Below are 15691 nucleotides of genomic sequence, written 5' to 3' on the forward strand. Positions count from 1 at the left end.
CTGCCTGCTTGATCACCCCTAACAACTCACCTGCCTGCCTGATCACCCCTAACCATTTAGCTGCCTGCCTTCTTGCCCCCAACTGCTCACCTGCCTGCCTGATTGCTCATAACCCCTCTGCCTACCTGCCCAATACTCCCTAACCACCTCTGCCTTGGCCCCCACCATGGTGGCTTCATCCAGAAGGACGTCCAGGATGACGTGTGGAAGGTCGTTTGGCTGTCCGGTCCAATTAGTATCTTATGCTTTTATTATTATCGATAGCCTTTCTTTTGCTGCCATAAAGTGCTAGGTAATGCATCTTTAGGAACTTTGGACAGATCATTAAACCTTGGTTTTATTCCCATTATCAGTGAATATGGGCTAAAGTAAGTAGATAACTACTTCTATGTCCTCTAGCTATAAGATTTTATAGTGATTGTGACATTAGTGGAGCATTCCATTAACCATCAATCCATTGGTTTCACTCTGCTACACTGTTGTGGTAAACTTTTGTTAATACTTATTATGAATACCACCACTTTTTTATGCCATTAAAGATCTTAAAGAAAAAAATTATAAAAGACAATGGGGGAAGGAATAGCTTCCTGCAGAAAGAGGATAGCTTCCTACTTGCTACTGACGCACATTGTCACATCCTTGAAATCTGGCTGTAATACAAGACCCAGGTGAGAAAGAAAAGAGGACACATTTTTCATTTTTTTTTACTTTTACTTCTCTGACTCTGCTAGATAAATGGGGTGCGGTGGGTAAGGGGAATGTTAGGTAGCAAAGAGTGGATGTGATGTGAATAAGAGCTCCAAATTAAGACAGCCCTGTAAAATCTTGGAAAATTCTGCTTCTTTACTAAAACACAAATGAAGCAGAATTTACAGCTTCAATGACCTATAACGATAAAAACACAAAATATTTTTATTGATTAAAGGCAATTAAACTAAGAGCCAAATGATAAAATTAATGAAAACATAAACAGTCTCTTTAATGACTAAGGTAATAGCAATATCCTTAATATCAAACTTTCATCAAAGGCTGAAGAAGTAAAGAAGAAGCAGAAAAACAGTAAAAAGAAAGTGACAGGAACCAAGTATAATGCTGCTGATGATGACAGTGATGCATGGAGTCAACAAAGCGAAGTTGTACAAACTGAGAAGCAGCAGCTTCCTATTATGGAGAATGAAGATTCTGACAGGTAAGCCTACAGCAATATTTAATAGTAGATAATTATTCTTTTCCTATAAAACAAATTCCAATTGGAGCAGATATTCATGATTAACACACTTTATATGTTTACTAGGGAGATTGATCCTTCCCTGGAAAAGTGTAAATCCACAAACAATGAGATACCAATTTTTAAATTTAAAATGATAAATATTTTATTAAAAAAATAACAACCAGAATTGGCACAGTGGAGGAAAATGCACTCCCCTGCACTACTGGTACATGAAATTGGCAAATCTTTTTCAAATGGTAATTGAGTTAGTTTCAAAATTTTAAGTATGTCATTCCTTTATCCCAATAACTTCACTTCCAGTACTAAATCCTACGGGAAAACATGACTTGGATATACACACATATACACATTCTAAGGACATCAATTATATATTATCAGCTATAAAATAAATACATCATGGAGATGTAATATACAGTTTGGTGACTATAGTGAATGATATGGTATTGCATATTAGAAAGTGTCTAAGAGAATATATCTTAAAAGTTCCTTTCACAAGAAAAAAAATTCTGTAAATATGTATAGGAACAGAAGGTAGACTAAATGTGGTGATCATTTTGCAATATCTTATATAATAAAAGGGTAATATGCAAATCAACTGAACTGCAGAATGACCAGTGGCTATGATATGCAGCGACCAGCAGGGGACAGATGCTCAACACAACAGCTGCCCCCTGGTGGTCATTGTGCACTCACAGGGAGAGCACCACTCAGCCAGAAGTTGGGCTCAGGGCTGGCCAGAGCAGCAGCAGTGGCAGGAGCCTCTCCCACCTCTGCAGCAATAGGTCATTATATGCATTACACACACACACACACACACACACACACACACACACACACACACAGACACAGACACACATATATATGCATATATATATGTTATGGCAGATGTTAAGGATATATAATATACATTTATGCATTAATGATACTAACATAAATATACATATATATATTTATTTATTACAACATTGCTTACAGAAATGTTGTAGTTATTGTAAATTCCTATTTATAAGGTAATACATTTTTATACCCAAAAAATAATGTAGTATGCAGCCACTGGAAAAATGGGGGTAATTCTGGCCTACAGTGTACTGATTGTTTCACAATTGACTTATATTTAAAGCATTTGGGTTTAATGGCATGTGTTAAGCAAATTTTGTGAGAATACTCTTGATATCTGTTCAGTTATAAAAGGAAGTTATATGCTACGCTGTCACTCTACTTTGTTTCCACCTGAATTGCTAGCTACTAAATTTTTGTGTTTTCTTCCTAATACCTGAGTGCTCAAATATTGGGCACACAAATTAATCTGAAAGCTGAGTGATTTCACAAGGCAATTTGTTCCATTTCTTATCTACAAATTTCAGCATGATGTGTAAAACCTATTAAAACACATCAAGGGATTAATCTGCTAGGTGAAGGGCTGACAGACCTTTTCTCTAAAGTGCCAGATGCCTCTGGGCTGGATTTGGTGTGCAGGCATTCGTTTGCTGACCCGTTGCATTATAAACCATAGGGCTCCTAATTTAGTGAATCTTCTTTTTGGAAGGTACCCTGCATGCATGCCTTTATCTTTCCTTTTTGAGGAGAACAGATTTCAGTATGCACCACACCCAATTTTTTAACATATTACACAATTGACAAAAATTCAGTTTATAAAGTAAGAATATTACCTGCATGTTTCCCCCTTTATTTCTGTTACAGTTTAATATGACTAATTACAGTGTACTTTGTACATTTGAGTAGTGTCACATATTCTAGAGTTGGATGATTTTCATCTAGCAAGAAATCCTTCTGTGATCTTTGTAAGCATGAGAAACATCACAATCAGGTTATATAATATTAAATATCTAGAGAAATTTCATGGGTTCTTTTACTTGTACAGTATTGTAAATTTTGCATGTTTTAAACCGTGGAATGTCACGGTTATATGAAAAAACTTGTAAGTATTACGAAATCCTTCCTAGTCGCTATGAAAGGATTGAAAGATACAGCTAAACATGAAGATGAGGTCATCCAAGGTCATGCCATTTAGCTACAAAGTCCTTCAAAGAGCTATCTATACTCACTGATTCCAATTTCCCTTCCATGCACTCTTGAGCCCACTCTAGTAATTTTCAGTCCCCTCCTCTTCTATATAATTGTTTTTCTCAAGGTTAGTACTTGTTTTCCCTCAAATAAATCCAGACATAATGTTTTAGACCTGGTTTTACATAACTTATCAGCAATGTTTGACCCAATGGAAAACTCTTTTTTCATTTGACTTTCAGGACTTTGAGTTTTCAGGGGTGAAAACACACTCACTTGGTTTCCCCCTTGCCTGCCTAGCCTGTCTCTTAGTCGTTTGGCTTCTCCTCATCTCCCACCTTTACACGTTCAAATGTCCTGGGATTCAGTCTTTGGTCTTTTTTCCTACCAAAATTGACTTTTCCTACCTTGGATATACTAATGATCTTCAAAATATATCCCCAGCCCAGATCTCACTCCTTAATGCCAGACCTATATATCAAACTGTTGGCTTAATCTCTCTTTTTAAAATATATGTATTTCTCTTGACTTCAGAGAGGAAAGGAGAGAGAGAAAGAGAGATAGAAATATCAATGATGAGAGAGAAATATGGATAGGCTTCCTCCTGCACACCCCCTACTTGGGATCAAGTAATGTGTCAGGAGATCTTGTGAGATTACTTTCAAAATTCAGTGGAACCTGAATATAAGGGACTAATTCGGGCAAGGGGTATACTTTAAAGATGAAAGTCAGTTATATACAGTAAAGTAGGTTTTCTGAATGTGTATGTGAAAAAATTTACACATGAGCTTACCGGCTTTTACATATGTAGACACATTTGTATGTATGAAAATTTTAATTTCACAGAGAAGTTTTCCAAAGTCATTATTGCTAATATATTCACTGTAGTTTTGAGAGTGTAATAAGTACACAATCTAAATGGAAATAACCAGAAAATACATTTTAATTATATTTAACTCAACAAATGAACAATGTTCTAAAAACAAACAAAATTTTAATTTTATTAGAACAGAAAAAAAGTTTTTCTTTTAATCGTTTTTGGGCGATGATATATCCCGACACTCCAATTGAGGTATCACTTTAATGTGTGATCTTGAGGGGCTTGCTTTAGGTAATCCTGCTTTGAAAAAACTATCCTGTTTAGCTTAAACATTTGAAGTCTGCTGGTTTTTTTCTTATAATTACCTCCCTAATATTTTGAAAATGGGTTTAATGAAGCTGAATTTTCTTATCTGATGGCTTGTCAATAAATGTTATTAGATTGTGGAGATGGGATCCAAGCGATGATAACTTTGTGTTTGAGGCGTGTTGTTTCTTCTTCCTCCTCATCTTCACTCCCATCCTCATTTCCCAGGTCAGAACCTCATCTGCTTCTTCACTTTCAGTCATAGTGTGATACCCAGGGTCACCTTCATCTTCTAACCGCTGTTAAAACAACTTCCTCAGCTACTACTTCTCCACCAATATTCTGTGTTATCCCATAGTAATCAGTAATCTTCAGCACCTTCTAAATGCAAGTCTCCCTTCCTCATCAAGCAAATTCTTCCAACCATTTTCCTTGGTTTGTACTTTCACTTCTTTTCATGCTGCAGCAAAATTCAGAGATTGCTGATTTTAAATGGTAACTCTTTGAAACCGTAAGTGTTGTAAGGTACGCTGTCCTCTTGTATGTTCATCATTGCCTTCCTTCTGCAATACAACCATTACTTCCTCTAAAAACTTTTTGCAGCTATTCATTTGGTTGCCATAATTGTATTTTAAGGTCAGGGTTGGAATGATGTGTTTTAAGATACATACATAATTTTAACTTTATACTGAATAGGACTAGGAGTTCCAGTCACCAAGAATGAGCAAATGCACATGGCTGGGGCACGGCTCAGTGCACTTGGGAATGAAGGCGGCACATGTTAAAACTTCTGCAGAAAGTCACTCCACTCACCAACAAAACCAACTACCCACATGCCATGTGGTGTGATCACGTCCTGATCATTTGCCTAACACTGTTTAGGAGCAGTGACTCGTGGATTTAAACACACAGACTATCGTTGTTGATAAGTGGTGAAATTACTCTAGTGGTTTTACAACATATGGCCTATTTGATAAAATTTGTTAAAAATAGCTGAATTAATCACAAAAATTACCTGTTAATTTAATTATAAGCAAATCTTGATTGCATTTTTTATTTAATGGTTGCATTCATTAATATTCACATATGACACACAGACCAGAAGTTTTATCTGTTAAATCCGAAGTCTGTTAATTCAAGGTCCACAAAAATCGAGAGTTTACTGTACCAGTATATCCAGAATCCAATCACATCTTCCAGGCCAGGTCACTAACATCTGCTATCTAGATTAGCTTAATAGTCAACTAATTGACTATTGATTTTCTTCTTACTTTTTCCTTCCTCCCTTCCTTCCTTCCTTCCTTCCTTCCTTTCTTCCTTCCTTCCTCTTTTCCTTCCTCCTTTCTTCTTCCCTCCCTTCCTCTCTGCCTCTGTCCTTCCTTCTTCTTTTTATTTACTTTCCTACATCAATTCTAGTCTTTTGTTCAAATCTAAACACAGTAGGCCTATTAAAAGGTAAGTCAGATTATATTGTTCCTCTGGTCAATACCTTCTAATTGCCTATTTCACTCAAAGTACATGCCTTCCACAGGCCTTCCAGCTAGGGATTGAACCCAAAACCTTGGTACGTACAGATCCATCTGCTATGTTCAAAATAAAAACTATTTCATATTCAATAATTATAGACTTATTTTTGAAGTTTGGGTCAAGAGGAATTGTTTAATAATTGCTCTCAGGGAGATCCTTTTTAATATGTTTCAATTAATTTTAGAAAGAGAGGAAGGGAAAGGGAGAGAGAGAGAGAGAAACATCAATGATGAGAGAGAATCATCAGTCAGCTGGCTCATGCATGCCCATTACTAAGGATCATGCCAGCAACCCTGTATGTGCCCTGACTGGGAATTGGTCTGGTGACCTCTTGATTCATGGGTCGATGTTCATCCATTGATGCTTAGTGTTTAAATGTTTAGTTTTAACCAGGAGAGTAATTTGTGTGACTATATGTAGGTTATAATTTTATTTCATTCCTTACCCAAGGGTATATTCTTAATGATTTGAGAGACAGAGACAAACATCAGTGTGAGGGAGAAACATCCAATGGTTGTCCCCGGTATGCTTCCCATCCAGGGGCTGAACCCAAAACCCGGTAGGTGCCTTGACAGGGAACCAAACTGGCAACCTTTTCGTGTCTAAGATGATGATCAGATCAACTGAGCTACCCAGCCAGGCATTGTTGTACATTTGTGGAGGTATATAATCATGATATTCCTATGCATGCATGTATTCCATTAAAAAAAGGAAATATACTTTTCTGTTGGTAAATTTAGCTTTTTATATTAAGACTAGACGCCTGGTGCACAAAAATTTCTGCACTGGCGGGAGTGGGGTATACCGCAGCCCCACTTGTGCCCTCTCACAGTCTGGGACCCCTCAGGAGATAAGGACCTGCTGGCTTAGGCCCGCTCCTGCATAGCAGAGGGCAGGCACAATCCCTAGGTGCCTTTACCGCAGCCCCTGGTCGGGCTCAGAGCAGGACTGATTGGGGAGTTGGGGCGCTGCCCCCATCATGCATAGAGCAAGGCGGATCAGGAGGTTGTGATGCCACCCTCAGTCACACTCAGGGCAGGGCTGATTGGGGGGTTGGGTCGCCTCCCCCTGTCACACTCAAGGCAGGGACAATGGGGAGGTTGCGGCACCACCCCCTGTCACGCACAGAGCAGAGCCGATCAGGGGGTTGTGGTGCCACCTCTGTCACATACAGAGCCAGCTGATCAGGGGGTTGGGGCACAGCAAACTGTCACGCACAGAGCAGGGCCCATCAGGGGGGTTGTGGCTCCGTGCCCCATCACGCACAGAGCAGGGCTGATCAGGGGGTTGGGGAGCTCCCCCCTGTCATGCACAGAGTAAGGCCGATAGGGGAGTTGGGGCAACGCCCCCTGTCACACACAGAGCAGGGCTGATCAGGGGTTTGGGGTGCTCCCCCTGTCACAATCAGGGCAGGGCCAATGGGGAGGTTGTGGCTCCACCTGGTCACACACAGAGCAGGGCCCATGGCGGGGTTGGGCGCCACACAGTGTCACACACAGAGCAGGGCCTTTTGGGGGGTTAGGGAGCTCCCCCCTATCAGGCACAGAGCAGGGTCAACCAGGGGATTGGGGTGCCTTCCCCTGTCAGGAACAGAGCAGAGGGAATAGGGAGGTTGTGGCCCAACCCCCTGTCACACACACAGCTGCAGGGCGACCTGGGTGTTTGTGCGCTGCCCCCTGTCATGCTGCTCCAGAGGCCAGGAGGCCTTACAGCTCAGCTGATCCCAGTGCTGGGAGGCCTTGCTGCTCCGTTTGACATTGGGGCAGTGAGGCCTCACTGCTCAGCTGAACCCGGTCCTAGGAGGCCTCAAGGCTCCACAGGTCCCGGTGCCAGGAGGACTTGCGGCTCTGCTGATCCCGGGTTCAGAAGGCCTTGCGGCTCCACTGATCCCAGTGCTGGGAGGCCTCGCTGCTCCACTCATCCCGGTCCTGGGAGGCCTCGCAGCCCCGCTGATCCCAGGTTTGGGAGGCCTTGCGGTTCCGTTGATCCCAGTGCTGGGAGGCATATTACCCTTTTACTATATAGGATAGAGGCCTGGTGCATGGGTGGGGGCCAGCTGGTTTGCCCTGAAGGGTGTCCGGGATCAGGGTGGGGGTCCCCCTTGGGGGCCTGGCCAGTCTGGGTGAGGGTATGATGTCTGTTTGCAGCTGGTCACACCCTCTTCAGGGTGGGGTCCCCACTGGGGTGCCTGGCCAGTCTGGGTGAGGGTTGAGGGCAGTTTTCAGGCTGGCAGGTGACTGAAGCTCCAAAACTCTGTGTTTTTTTTTCTTTTTCCATTTTTATTCTGGGATTTATTTACCTTCTATGGCTGTCACTGGAACTGAGAGCCAGCTTTAGCTCTAAGGCTCGGCTCCAGCTCTGAGACCTCGGCTGCTGAAAGCAGGTTTGGGGCTTTGTTTACCTTCTGTATTTGAAACTTTGTTGCAACTCCAGCTCTGAGATCTCGGCTGGCTGAAAGCAGGTTTCTGGGTTTTGTTTAGCTTCTATATTTGCAATATAGTTTCCTGGAGTTCAAGTTCAGAGGCTGGCAGCGGCAGCGGCAGGCAGGGAACCTTGGCTTCATCCTTCACTGGAGCAAACAAGCCTCCTGTTCACTTCAGTTGCCTTGCTGCTGGCCGCAATCTTGGTTAGCTGTTAATTTGCATATCTTGCTGTTTAGCCAATGGAAAGGGTAGCGAAGTTATGGTTAATTACCATGTTTTTCTATTATTAGATAGGATTAGATGCAAAAGTTACCAAATAATTTCATTTTCAAAGAAAACCATAACTAATTGGATTCTTGCATTTTCTAACTACGTATATAATGACATGCAGGTTTTTTATGTTTTTCAATTTTCTACTTTTTCCAGTTTTGTTGAGCTATAATTGACATTAACATTGTATATTTTGAAAGGATACAGTGTGTTTATTCGATACACTTTTTATGTTGTTAAATGATTACCACGGGATTCTTTGTTGATATTTCCATTACATCACATAGTTACCAATTCTTTCTTTGTGGTGAGAACATTTAGATCTACTCCCTAAGCAACTGTCAAGTATGTAATACAGTATTGTTAACTATAAGCACTATGCTGCACATCAGACAGGGTGTAATCGTGTATGACACTTATTTAAATAATGCTGGCAATATGAGAGAGCAGGAGGTCATCCAAGAAAATCTATTCTGTACCCCCACACCATATGCCAGCTGCTTCTATGGGAAAGACAAAGCTTACATGAGGAAGTAGGCAAAAGAAATAAGAATGGGTATGATGCAAATGCCATAAAATGGGTATTACAGGCATGGGGCAGTATGCAGAAGGAATAAAAATGGGTATAATGGTTACAGATTACACCAATGAAGGCTGGGACTCCAGTGCTTCATCAACAAGGTTGTTAATCTTTCCATGATAATAGGTAGTTAAGGAGGATGGACCACTTTTCCTGGTTAATGTCCAAGTTCAAGTAGGGTGTGGGGAACTCCCTGCCAGATGAGAATATGTTTTCTTTAATTAGAACAAAATGATCTCGTTTAACAGAGCATGATTAATATTTGTTATAACTATAGCTAGCCTCTACAATCTATTTCTGCCTCTAGCAGTAGTATTTCCTTCTTTCTCTTTCCCTGGCAAAATTCCACTGTGTGTGTGTGTGTGTGTGTGTGTGTGTGTGTGCGAGCACATATATATATGTGTTTACACACATTTACTATATAAGCACACATATACATGTACATTCACATACTTAATACACATACATACATACATACATATATGCCACATCCTCTTACCTGTTCATTAATTGGTGGACACATAGGTTATACATCTTGGCTATTGTGAATAAGGCTGCAGTGAACATGGGAGTGCAGCTATCTCTTTGAGGTGGTGATTAATAATGTATGACTACTCTCTAAATGTTTGTTATATCCATTGGTCTAATGTTTGGTTCAAGGTTAACATTTCCACCTCTTCACACTGAGCATTTAAGTGTTTCTAAGGATGAATTGAGCCCTGGCCTGTGTGGCTCAGTTGGTTGCAGCACCATCCCTTATACCAAAAGTTTACTGGTTTGATTCCCATTCAAGTCATATACCTAGGTTGTGGGTTTGATCTCTGGTTTGGCTATGTATGGGAGGCAACCAGTCGATGTTCTCTCTCACATTGATACTGTCTGTCTGTCTGTCTCTCTTTCCATTCCCCTCTTGCTAAGACCACTGGGCATAATCTCAGCTGAATATTTTTTTAATTTTTTATTTTTTGCTAAAAGTATTACAAAGGGTATTACATATGTGTCCTTCCCCCCCTCCCCGCCCTGCCCTCCCTTACCCCCAGTGTCTTATGTCCATTAGTTATGCTTATATGCATGCATACAAGTCCTTCGGTTGATCTCTTACCCTCCTCCCTCCTGCCCCCCAACCCTCCCTGGTCTTCCCACTGCAGTTTGACAATCAGTTTGAGGCAGCTCTGTCTCTGTATCTATTATTGTTCAAAAGTTTGTAATGGTCTTTATTATCCATGAATGAGTGAGATCATGTGGTATTTTTCCTTCATTGACTGGCTTGTTTCACTTAGCATAATGCTCTCCAGTTCCATCCATGCTGTTGCAAATTGTAAGAGTTCCTGCTTTTTTACAGCAGCATAATATTCCATCGTGTAGATGTACCACAGTTTTCTAATCCATTCATCTACTGATGGGCACTTAGGCTGTTTCCAGATCTTAGCTATGGTGAATTGTGCTCAGCTGAATATTTAAGAAATTAAGAAAATGAATGAATTGAGTCTCTTGTAGGCAGCATATAGTTAGGTCTTATTCTAATCCGTGAAGACATTCTCTACTTGTTTTCTTTTTATTGAATTTGTTAAGGGGTCTCTAGTTAACAAATTACACAGGTTTCAGATGCACATTCTACAACACATCATCTGTACACTGCATTCTGTGTTCACGACCCCATGTTATCCTCTGCCTTTTGATTGTAGAATTCAATCTACATACAAAGTAATTATTGGCATGTAATGACTCACTACTGCGATCTAGTTTTTCTGTGGCAGTTTTGTACATTCATTGTTCCAGTCTTCCTCTCATGCTGCCTTCTTTTGTGAATTGAAAATTTTCCATAGTGTGCTTTGATTCCTGCTCTTTATCTTTTGTGAATCTGCTGAAGGTTTTTGCTTTGTGGTTACCATGAGATTTATATAAGACATCTTATAACAGTTTATCTTACTGGATCATATCATTGGTTATATTTAACTGCAGGTGTATCTTAAGAAAAGAAAAAGAGAAGAGACGAAAGGGTGATCTGTTATGTGAAAAATATAGGGTGCAGTTAAGGAAAAAAGAAGAGCACTCAATTAAAGAAGTTGAAATGAACCCCCCACTTGAAACCACGATTAGAGCACAAGATATCACACTGGCGATTATAAGAGACAATAAGGTAAATTTATCTTTGGTGAAAATCTCTTCTTTCTAACAGTACTTCATCAATAGTTATAGCCTGTCATTTAATGTATATTATTAATTTAAAACAAACCAAAAATATTCTCATTCAAAATGTGAACTGTGACCTTTATGATTTCAATTATTAGTAACTTATTACTGTCCTTGGCATCTAATAGATGCTCTGTAAATGTTTTCTAAATGAAGAAATAGAAAATAAATTGAGCCTACCCATTAGCATAAATGTTCATTCTGACTCTCAATAAATGTTAACATACAAACTAAGTTGCCTTGAGATGGTGATGGAACTAGTCAAATGTTCATAAAGGAATTTTATTTCAGTATACTGTATTTTTGCTCTATGACAAATGTAGCTATCACTTAAAATTTTAGTTTTCCATGGAAAGGAAAGATCCTTGTGCTTTAAGAGGATACATCCTCTTCACAGTTTATTTAAGGTACTGCTCTTATGCTTTGGAATTTTTCTTAATGAAAGGAGACTGAAAATGAAATGAAATGTGACCCTACCAGTGGTTGACACACTCATTAGTCAACAGAGACAAATATCAACAGTACAACGATTGAAATTTCTTTTGAGAGCCAAATTTTTTAAACTTAAACTATATAGGTAGGTACATTGTTATTAATTTAATTAGGGTACTCTTAAGTCTTAGGAAGAGCCACAGTGAAGGGGCCAAAGAGCCACATGTGGCTCACAAGTCTCAGTTTGCCGACCACGGCCTAGGTTGTAGAAGAACAAAATTACACTCAGAGGCGACCTTCTCGAGAACAGAAGGCCAGCATATTACCAGATGGAATTCTTACCAAATAACTTTGCAAAACAAAGGTGATAGAAATAGCTCGTAAGAGCCCTAACCGGCTTTGCTCAGTGGATAGAGCGTGGGCCTATGGACTGAAGGGTCCCAGATTCAATTCTGGTCAAGGGCATGTACCTTGGTTTCCGGCATATCCCCCGTAGGTACTTGCCCTTGACCAGGGCATGTTAATATGTATTATGAATACCACCACTTTTTTATGCCATTAAAGATCTTAAAGAAAAAAAATTGTAAAAGGCAATGGGGGAAAGGATAGCTTCCTGCAGAAAGAGGATAGCTTCCTACTTGCTACTGATAGCTTCCTGCTTGCTACTGATGCACATTGTCGCATCCTCTATATCTGGCTGTAATGCAAAGTCCAGGTGGGAAAGAGAAGAGGATACGTTTTGCATTTTTTTTATTTTTACTTCTCTGTTTCTTCTAGATAAATGGGGTGGGGTGGGTAAGGGGAATATTAGGTAGCAAAGAGTGGATGTGATGTGAATAAGAGCTCAAAATTAAGACAGCCCAGGTTCAATTCTGGTCAAGGGCGTGTATCTTAGTTTCCTGCATATCCCCCATAGGGGGTGTGCAGGAGCCAGCTCATCGATGTTTCTCTTTCATTGATGCTTCTAAATTTCTATCCCTCTCACTTCCTCTCTGAAAAACAGAATCAATAAAATATATTTTTAAAAAAGAAATAGCCCATAAAAAATTAACTCTGAGGTAGTTTATTTAGTCATTTTCAAATGTATGTATGTGTGAGTTTGTATATATTTAAAAAAAAATACTGTACACATGGAAACTAGAGGATTTAAAAAGCATATAAGAGAGGGGGAGAGAGAGAGAGAGAGAGAGAGAGAGAGAGAGATGGCTTTTGAAGCCCATTGGATATAATATTGTTAATTCAAATCCATTTGTCTCAACCAGTGGCATGCACAATGGCCTCATCCAAAGAGAGGGCTTTTAATATTTACCATAAGAATCAATGTGTTGTCCATGGTCTCAAAGGTATTGCTACTCACAACAAATGTTCCAGATTTTGGTGTTGATTTCATTTCCTTGATATATTCATATAGAGGTTAGTTTTCACTTCCAGTGATGGTAAGGAGGAAAGTATAGCAGGTTCAGAGATCATATTTTAGATGTCATTCTTCTACTTTTGAGAAAATTAACAATTTGTTCTAAGTAGCATCCCATTTTAATACAAGGGACTTCTGAAGAGAATGCGGGCCATAATATATATTTAGTAATAATTTATTGGTAAGTAATTTATTCCTAGTAAAGTAGATCAGAGTACCCACCCTCCCCATATCACAGTTAATACTAATTTAAACAGCATAAAAAAGAAATAAATGTTATTGAAGCAACAAATATCTCACGGTTTTCTAAAAAGAGCTCTGTAAATTTTATATTATTCATTACCTGTTTTTTGAAAAATAGGCTTCTTTTGTTTTTCTGTATCTACACTAGAGGAGAACTATGGATTGGCGCATGATCACAAATTGTAGAGTCTGAAAACCTGGGGGAAATCCTAAACTTCCTTATATTTTTAACCCCTCCATTCCAGATTGTGATAACTGAATGAGTTCATTGATGGATATAGAAGTGCTCAGGAAAATGCTTGATTATCAGTTATTAGCAGAGATAGTTTTTATTAATGACTATAAAAGTATTAGAACAGTAGAATATCTATGGGATAATATTGGGCAAAAAGAATTTTGGGAAATTTAGTTGATCCTATTATATGCATGGATCATACTACTCGCCTGTGGGGTATGTTCAGACTGTCATCTCAATTTGTAAGTGTAATTAAAATTATTCATCTTTTACTTAAATGCATTCTGGACTTGTGGTGATTTAGAAAAACCCTGTCTAATTCTGAGACTCTTAAAATTCTGTTGTTATTTTTTCACTTAAAAATTCATCATATTATATTATATTTTTGAACTTTGGGGAATTTATGCTTGTATAAAGTTAGAGGTTTGGATCCAAATCTATTTTTTTCCAGTGAGATATCCACTTATTGCAACCTTTTATTATAACATAGGTTATTCTTTAATTTCAGAGGCTATCATGACATGTGATTTCAATGTTTTAGCTAAAAGTCTCCTTTGTGTTCCTTAGGTTTCTGAGAGTTCTGAAAAAGAAAAATGTCAATTGGATGAAAATCGCATGTTGTGGGATGAAATTGCCAAGCTAAGCCTGGAAATGGACTCAGTACAAAATCAGACCCTGGAAATGGGAAAAGAATATTTGGAGAACATTGCAATTGGCAAAAAAAAGAAGGACCATCCTCAAAACACAATAACAGAAAGAGTATCTCAACACAATGTGCAGCTTGAAGTTCTGAGAGCTGAGCTTATGATGCTAAACCATAAACTGGCTATCGAACAACAAAACAGAAGAAGACTGGAAGCACAAGTTGAATCATATCGGTCTAGACTAGCTACAGCTGTACAGGATCATGAGCATTGTCAGACATCAAAAAGAGAGCTAGAACTTGCTTTCCAGAGAGTAAGAGATGAATGGTTTTGTTTATGGGACAAAATGAATTTGGATATGTCTAACCTGAAACATAACAATGAGATTCTTTCTCAACGACTTTCTGAAGTGGAAAGTAAAAACAGCAGCTTAGAAATTCAGCTTCACCACATAAGAGATGCTCTGAAAGAAAGGACATTGGTTTTAGAAGGAGTAGAAAGAGACCTCAGTCAAAAACAGTGTCAAAAGGAGGAAACTGGACACGTGCATCAAAAGGAACCAGGTAAAGTGGATAAAGACATTGGAAAGCAGGAATCCTTAATGGAGAGGCTTTCTCACCTACAGACTGAAATGATGTTGCTTCAACAGCAACTGGATGAGGATCACAACCAAGCTGACAGAGAAGAAAAGACGGTAATTAACACCCAAGATCAGATTCGGGATATCATGAAAATATTTGATTGTGAACATGAAAAGTATGTTCTTAGGCTGCATGGAATAATGATGGATTTACTCAAACAATGGCATAGTTTTAAAGAAACAGTACTTCAGTATGAAAATGATAATGCAGAAAGAAATGTAAGTATCCAGACACATAAGTATTTTTTAAATTTCCTAAGAGAAAATTCAGAGTAATATTTGATGATGGCTAAATGCTGAATCTAGTTGAATATTAAAAATGTAGATATTATAGCCCTAGCTGGTTTGGCTCAGTGAATAGAGCATTGACTTGAGGACTGAATGGTCCCAGGTTCAATTTTGCTCAAGGACACATGCCCGGTTGCTGGCTCAGTCCCCAGTAGGAGTGCAGGGGACAGTCAATTAATCATTCTTTCTCATCTTTGATGTTTCTATCTCCCTCTCCCTTCTTCTCTGAAATATATATATATATATATATATATATATATATATATACACATATATATACGTGTGTGTGTATATATATATATATATATATATATATAATGTATAGTTTATAAATATGTTTGCTCTATCAGCTTCAAAGCAGACATTGTAGTCAGTAGATGGACCTTAGAACTGAGAGATGCTTTGTTTTGAGTAAAGACT

General features: G+C 39.0%; 1 long non-coding RNA gene across 1 annotated transcript; it reads left to right on the forward strand.

Moving 5' to 3' along the window:
- Positions 1–1083: 1083 nt before the first annotated feature.
- Positions 1084–14634, forward strand: LOC138998334 (uncharacterized). Its single transcript, XR_011469137.1, has 3 exons — positions 1084–1189; positions 11145–11322; positions 14267–14634. It is a non-coding gene; the product is annotated as an uncharacterized lncRNA (long non-coding RNA).
- The last annotated feature ends 1057 nt before the right edge of the window (positions 14635–15691 follow it).

The sequence above is a fragment of the Myotis yumanensis genome, unplaced genomic scaffold (assembly GCF_028538775.1).
Source record: "Myotis yumanensis isolate MYYU_CA2020_CCGP unplaced genomic scaffold, mMyoYum1.0.hap1 SCAF_20, whole genome shotgun sequence".
Taxonomy (NCBI): Eukaryota; Metazoa; Chordata; class Mammalia; order Chiroptera; family Vespertilionidae; genus Myotis; species Myotis yumanensis.